The sequence below is a fragment of the Balaenoptera ricei genome, chromosome 13 (genome assembly GCF_028023285.1).
Source record: "Balaenoptera ricei isolate mBalRic1 chromosome 13, mBalRic1.hap2, whole genome shotgun sequence".
Lineage (NCBI taxonomy): Eukaryota > Metazoa > Chordata > Mammalia > Artiodactyla > Balaenopteridae > Balaenoptera > Balaenoptera ricei.
This window is the reverse complement of record NC_082651.1, coordinates 73,337,677-73,344,795: the sequence shown is the minus strand read 5'-3', so window position 1 is coordinate 73,344,795 and position 7,119 is coordinate 73,337,677. Positions and strand designations below refer to the sequence as shown.

Genomic DNA, 7,119 nt, shown 5'->3' with positions numbered 1-7,119 from the left:
TAGCAAAGTTTCAAGATCTCTTCCAACAGGTTTGCCATCATATTTAGCTTTTTGGTTGCTCTTATGAGCTTTTTCCTTTTTTTCTTACTTAAAATCAACGTTCTTGTTGTTACTTGTGCAGCATATTAATAATATACAGTAGCTAATATTTATCAAGTACTTACTATAGGCCAGGCACAAATCATCTCATGTGATCATCACAGCAACACTAAGAGATATACTATTATCATCTTTATTTTATAACAGAAGAAAAGATGCATTGAGGGGGTAAGAGGTATCCCAGAGTTACATGGCTAGTGAGAGCCCAGCTGGGATTGTCTGACTCTAGAGTTCAAACTGGAGACCTCTACTCCAAACGGACTCAATTGGTGTCTAAAGAGAGGGGGGCAGAGAGAAGGGGGGTGTAGAGAGAGAGGAAGGAAGGGAGGAACGGAGGAAGGGAGGAACGGAGGAAGGGAGGAAGGGGAGAGGGAGGAAAGGAAGGAGGGAAAGAGAGAGGGAGGGAGGAAAGAAAGAGAAGGAAAGAAGGAAAGGGAAAAAGAAAGAAAAGCAAAAAATATTAAACGGAAAATAATTTAAGCTGCTTACACTATTTTTTCATTCTAAATAAAAATAGTTTTATTTAGTTGCATGGAAAATGTATAATATTATAGTTTAGATTATCTGCTGTATTGAAAACTAGAGTACACATGAGAAAAATAAGACTTCTTATTTTAGCCGTTACAATGTTGTTATCTGGGTCTATTTAGGAAGCAGCAAAATGGAAGCAGCATTCCAATCTTTGACTCTGAAATTAGATCCTGGGCCCTATGACAAGGGTAGGGCAGGCAGCATGTGGCCCAAGGTCAAAGACTGCCCAACACGAACCCAAAGGCTCATGCCCCGAGAGAGGTAAAAACGAATTCCCAAATTCCACAACATTAAACAGTGACTCTTTCTGAGCATCTGAATAACCCGTTCTATTTTCAAATAAGGTCAACTCAGGAAGCTGAGGTTAGAACAACTAAGGGCCAATAATATCCTTGGCTGGAAAGCCTGCCCTTCATCAACAACTAAGTGCCTGCGATGCCCTCTGACTTACCGACATTCATGACCATTTGGGGAAAGGTATATCTCGCTAAAGCCTCAGATCTGCTCCTAAAGTTCTGGTGCCCACAGCGGAGAGGCAGGCAATGGTTCCCGCCCACAGAGGTAGCATTCTGTTCTGCGGGGTAGGGCCTCTAGCACCAGCACAGCTGTTGTCAAGAGGTCCTTAACGCTCCATCACATCTATTGACAACCTGCAACCAGCTAGGTCATGGACTTAATGCTTCACTACAGTTATTTATGAGTCACTGTAACTTCAGGGTTTTTGTTTCATGCAAAGATCAGAAATACAAAAACAGATTCACTTAGTCAGAGAGCTAGAGAATAAGTCTTGTACTTGTAAATTCTTAATCTCTATAGACCAGCAATCACTCCTCACTGCCTTTTAACAATTATATAATTTTATTCAACTTCAAGGATCTTATATTCCCTCAAACCATTCATGTTGGTAACAAGGGAACAGAAAGCCTGAGTGAGCAAATACATTTATGTTCTACAAAGGCCTATAAAACATGTAAATCTAATAGAGACCAGTCTGCATCTTTTTTCCTTAAGATATGTTTGCCTGAAACCGGAGAGGAGTATTTTTCAATCAAAGCCATAACGTTTAAAAAAAAAAAATAACATCTATCTTTTTTTGTTTACCATCTTAACCATTTTTAAATGTACAGTGCAGTAGTATTAACCATATGCACATTGTTTTGCAACTTTTTCATACTGCAAAACTTAAACTCTATATCCATTGAACAACAATTTGCCTTCCCCCCGCCTCTCCTCAGCCTCTGGCAACTGCCATTCTACTTTCTATCTCTGTGATTTTGACTATTCTAAGTACCTTGTGCAAGGTAGAACCCTGCTTTATCTTTCTGTGACTGGCTTATTTCACTCAGCATAATGTCCTCCGGGTTCATCCATGCTGTAGCATTCGACAGTATTTCCCTCTTTTATTAAGGCTGAATAATATTCTATTGTATGTACATACCACATTTTCTTTTTTTTTTTTTTATTTATGGCTGTGTTGGGTCTTTGTTTCTGTGCGAGGGCTTTCTCTAGTTGCGGCAAGCGGGGGCCACTCTTCATCGCGGTGCGCGGGCCTCTGACTGTCGCGGCCTCTCTCGTTGCGGAGCACAGGCTCCAGACGCGCAGGCTCAGTAACTGTGGCTCACGGGCCTAGTTGCTCTGCGGCATGTGGGATCTTCCCAGACCAGGGCTCGAACCCGTGTCCCCTGCATTGGCAGGCAGATTCTCAACCACTGCACCACCGGGGAAGCCCCACCACATTTTCTTGATTCATTCATCTGCCCATAAATATTTTGGTTGCTTCTACCTCTTGGCTGTTATGAATAATGCTGCAATGAAAATGAGTATGCAAATATCTCCTTGAAATCCTGTTTTCAATTTTTTAGGGTATACATCCAGAAATGGGATTGCAGGATCATATGGTAGTTCTATTTTTAATTTTTTGAGGAAATTCTACACTGTTTTCCATAGCAGTTACACCATTTTACATTGCCACCAACAGTACACAAAGGTTCCAATTTCTCCACAGCCTTGCCAACACTTGCTACTTTCTGGGTTTTTTGATAGTGGCCATCCTAACGGGTGTGAGATGATATCTCATTGTGGTTCCTCACTGCCTTCTATAAAAAGAAAAATAATAACCAAGCAAACAATTCCAAGTAGTTCAATTAAATATTCTATCAAATTCTTTGCCTACAGTCCTCAAACACTGTTTTCTTTCTGGCACTAATTTGTTCTTTGTCCAGTAATAAAAAGCACTCTTTGGTGCAAAAAGTAGTCAGCATACATAGACCCTCTGACTCAGCATTCCACCCCCCGGTACACAGTCAACATAAGTGAGTAAGCATGTCCACTATCAGACATGTATAAAAATGTTCATAGCAGCTTAATTCATAATAGCCCAAAGCTGGAGATAGCCAAAGGCCATCAACAGTACAATGGATAAATAAACTGTCGTATATTGACATAGTGGAATAATAAACAGCAGTGAAAAAAATAAACTTCTGCTACATGTGACAACTTGGATGAATTTCACATACCTAATATACAGTAAAAGGAAGCAGGGTCAAAAGAGTACGTACTATATGATTTCATTTGTATGAAGTTCAAAAAAAGGCAAAACTATGGAGCTAGAGGGCAGAATATCATTTCCATTGGTGGAGTATTGACTAGCAGGGTACACAGGGGTTATTTGGGATTTTGTAAATATGTTATATCTTAATCTGGGTAACAGTTATATGAGTATATACATATATGAAAATTCATTAAGCTATATAGTTTATTTAAATCTGCACACTTTCCTTTTTTTTATAAAAGGTATTTATTTATTTATTTATTTTGGCTACGTTGGGTCTCAGTTGCTGCGCACGGGCTTTCTCTTGTTGCAGAGATCTGGGGCTACTCTTCGTTGTGGTGCGCAGGCTTGCATTGCGGTGGCTTCTCTTGTTGCAGAGAACAGGCTCTAGATGCATGGGCTTCAGTAGTTGTGGCTCGTGGGCTCTAGAGCGCAGGCTCAGTAGTTGTGGTGCACGGGCCTAGTTGCTCCACGGCATGTGGGATCTTCCAGGACCAGGGATTGAACCGGTGTCGCCTGCATTGACAGGCGGAATCTTAACCACTGTGCCACCAGGGAAATCCCTGTATACTTCCCTTTATATAAGCTATAACTATCAAAAAAATAACTAAGAAAGATTAATCTTAGCAAGAAGATGCATTTGCAGTGATAAGCTATCTCCCTTTGTGATTTTTTTTAAGAGAAGCTACTACCCAAAAATCAACTAGTTACTGGACTGAATGTCAATATTATGACATAGCATGAGTGTGTTTCGTGTTTGGTAATTGCAATCATTGTTGCTTTTGTTGTGGCCATCCATTTACAATGCTTGGTGTCAGTTTATTTATCTCTTGTAAAAATAAAATACAGTGTGTGTGTGTGAAAAAAAAAGAGGAAATAGTGGTAAGTGCCAGGAGCTCCTGGAAACTACATAAGAGATGAAGATCCCAGAATTGTTGAGCTTTCTAAGAGGCCCAATGACTCAAGTAAAAACAGAAGGCTTAAAACTGAAACCTGGGGGGGACTTCCCTGGTGGCGCAGTGGTTGAGAGTCTGCCTGCCAATGCAGGGGACGCGGGTTCGAGCCCTGGTCTGGGAAGATCCCACATGCCGCGGAGCGGCTGGGCCCGTGAGCCACAATTGCTGAGCCTGCGCGTCTGGAGCCTGTGCTCCGCAACAAGAGAGGCCGCGATAGTGAGAGGCCCGCGCACCGCGATGAAGAGTGGCCCCCGCTTGCCGCAACTAGAGAAAGCCCTCGCACAGAAACGAAGACCCAACACAGCCATGAATAGATAAATAATACATAAATAAATAACTTAAAAAAAAAAAAAAAAAAAAAAAAACTGAAACCTGGGGATATATGTATACATATAGCTGATTCACTTTGTTATACAGCAGCAACTAACACAACACTGTAAAGCAATTATACTCCAATAAAGATGTAAAAAAGAAAAACAAACAAACAAACAAAATCAACTAGTAAATGAGTTGGGGTAATATTGTAAAGGGAAAAAAGAAATGCCAAACTTAGCATTGAAGTGAACTTCAAAAATTGGCAGAGAGATGGAAGGCAGAGACGAAATAATAAGCTTCATTCACTCTGAACCTAAGACACTCCATGGCAGTAAATTAGAAAAAATAAATTAACTTGGAGGGTATTCATAGTCCTCTAATTTACAACGGTGTCCTCAGCACTTGAATGTGTTAATTTTTAAACGCTAAAATCCATCACTCGGTTGTCATTCACCACAATCAACTGAGAATCCACTGTGAGCTTAGCTTTGTTTATATGCAGTTGTTGCCCTGCATTGTTAGGCATAGAGTTACATTTGTTTGTGTTCATTCCTTATTGCAACAAAGCAATCCAATGATGTAAATAGAGGGTTGAAAATCAAGCCATCGCTGAAAGATTAGTGTTCTACATAACTCAGCTCTAAATAGAGTTCCATCAACTCTTCAATATTAAAGGAAGCATTGCCTCATGAAGTCATCCTAATTTATAGCCAGGACTCTATATTAGTAATAATAACATGGCAATGTCTAGATTTTGAGATATAAAAGTAAACCATATAATAAATCCTAGTTTAATTAGTCTGTGTTTTCCATTGAAACAGGTCTTGGCTTGCAACACCTATTCTGGGACAATTAGGTGGTACGGGATTCCTCCAGGATTATAAATATATATAATTCAAGACAAACCTACTTCTTGTGTGCTGAGCCACATGAAAACAGTTACAGTTCCTACCACCACCCAGTGCAACCACTGTCATCTCTGACCTGCACAATTACAATAGCATCCTACACAGAGTCCCTGCTTCTACCCTGCCCTTAGTCTATTCTCTATACAGCAACTGGAGTGGTCCTTTTAAAACCTAAGTCAGATCAAAACCCTTCTTTGTTCAAGACCCTCCAAAGTCCTTACAATGAATGACAAGGTCTTACACTATCTGGCTTCTTTAGCCCTCTGACCATCTTTATAACACCCTCCCCTTTCACTCTCTACTCTCCAGCCAGCTGGCCCCTTCCTGATCATGAAAGCTCCTGTCCAAAAGCCTTTGCATTTGTTTCCTAGATACCTGCAGAGCTTGCTCTCTGCTGCTTTCTTGACCTAGTTCAACTCTCACCTCATTTTAGAGATTCCTGACCACTCAATGATAGCTCCTTCAAACAATACCTATTTCTCCTTCCTCCCTGCTTTATTTTTCTTCATAGCACTTGTCAGCACTCTACGTGTTTTAAATGTACTTGCTTATTTACTTTCCATGTCTCTCCTCTAGAATGTGAGCTCCCCCTACTGGAGAGTAGGGACTTTGTTTGTTCACTGTTGCATTCCCAGAACCTAGTACAATGCCTGGTAATATGATAGGTGTTTAATAAATACCTGCTGATTAATCATGTAATGAATGATTTACTGCATATTCAGAGAGAATGCAATCTGTAGGTGTTTTTAAGTTAGGAATTAGAAAATCATTTCTAAGCTACACATTGTCTGAGTTATTAGGGTATCATCAGCATTCTTCTAACAAACATATATACAAATGGGTTGTTTATAAAATTTAAAAAAGCATTGATATATATGACAAACTGCAACTTTCATCCTGGTGACATGATATAAATAGAGCATAAAGCTTCATGATACTGACTATATCATAATTTTTGGCCATCAGACTCAGTGTCTAGCAGCAAACGTATCTATGTCAGGGTTACAGAGAGCAAGAGGTTCCTTGTAGTTCCTTGATATACACCATCTGGTGCAGGAATACTGTAACTTCCACTCCCTCATTGTTCAAGAGAAATATACAGACATGCATTATCACTCATCGCTCTACAGCAGGAGTAAGCTAACTAAGGCATGTGTACCAAATACAGACCAGCAGTCTGTTTTTGTACAGTCTGAAAGCTAGCAGTAATTTTTATATTTTATAGAGTTGTAAAATAAACAAAAAAGTATGCAACAGAGACCCTATGTGGCCAAGAAAGCCTAAAATATTTGCTTTACAGGAAAAGTTTGCTGATCCCTGCTCTACAAAATCAGGTTAATGGACATGATTTTGGATCCTTAGGAAAAAGGCTCTTGAAAAAAATACCTGGAACATAGATGGTGCTAAAACATCTAGTTTGGCTTACTGAATCAGCGCATATGACAAGGGCAATGCATTTTCTAACAGAAGATGCACTGAATTAATTTTTGCAAAGACTGAGGAAAGTGATACTGGCCAGAAAAGCATAAACTTCCCCGTGAACTTTGAATCTTGCGTTTCAGAAGGGGAAAAAACCCATATAAAAATCCATATAGATTTAAAAACTAATATAAGACAAAACATGCGTGAGAAGAAAAAAATAAGCTCAGGAGCATTGGAGCCAAGTTCCTCTTTGGACTCCAAGATGTGCATAAATAACCATTCTCCCGTCTTTTAATAATGGAACTTCTAAATTTGAGCTTGGAAGAAGTCTGTCCAA

At 39.8% G+C, this 7,119-nt stretch overlaps 1 long non-coding RNA gene across 1 annotated transcript; it reads right to left on the bottom strand.

The window, feature by feature from the left end:
• Positions 1–218: 218 nt before the first annotated feature.
• On the bottom strand, positions 219–1,150 carry LOC132376791 (uncharacterized). Its single transcript, XR_009506415.1, has 2 exons — positions 1,082–1,150; positions 219–372 (listed from the first exon to the last, which is right to left on the bottom strand). It is a non-coding gene; the product is annotated as an uncharacterized LOC132376791 (long non-coding RNA).
• Between the last annotated feature and the right edge of the window lie 5,969 nt (positions 1,151–7,119).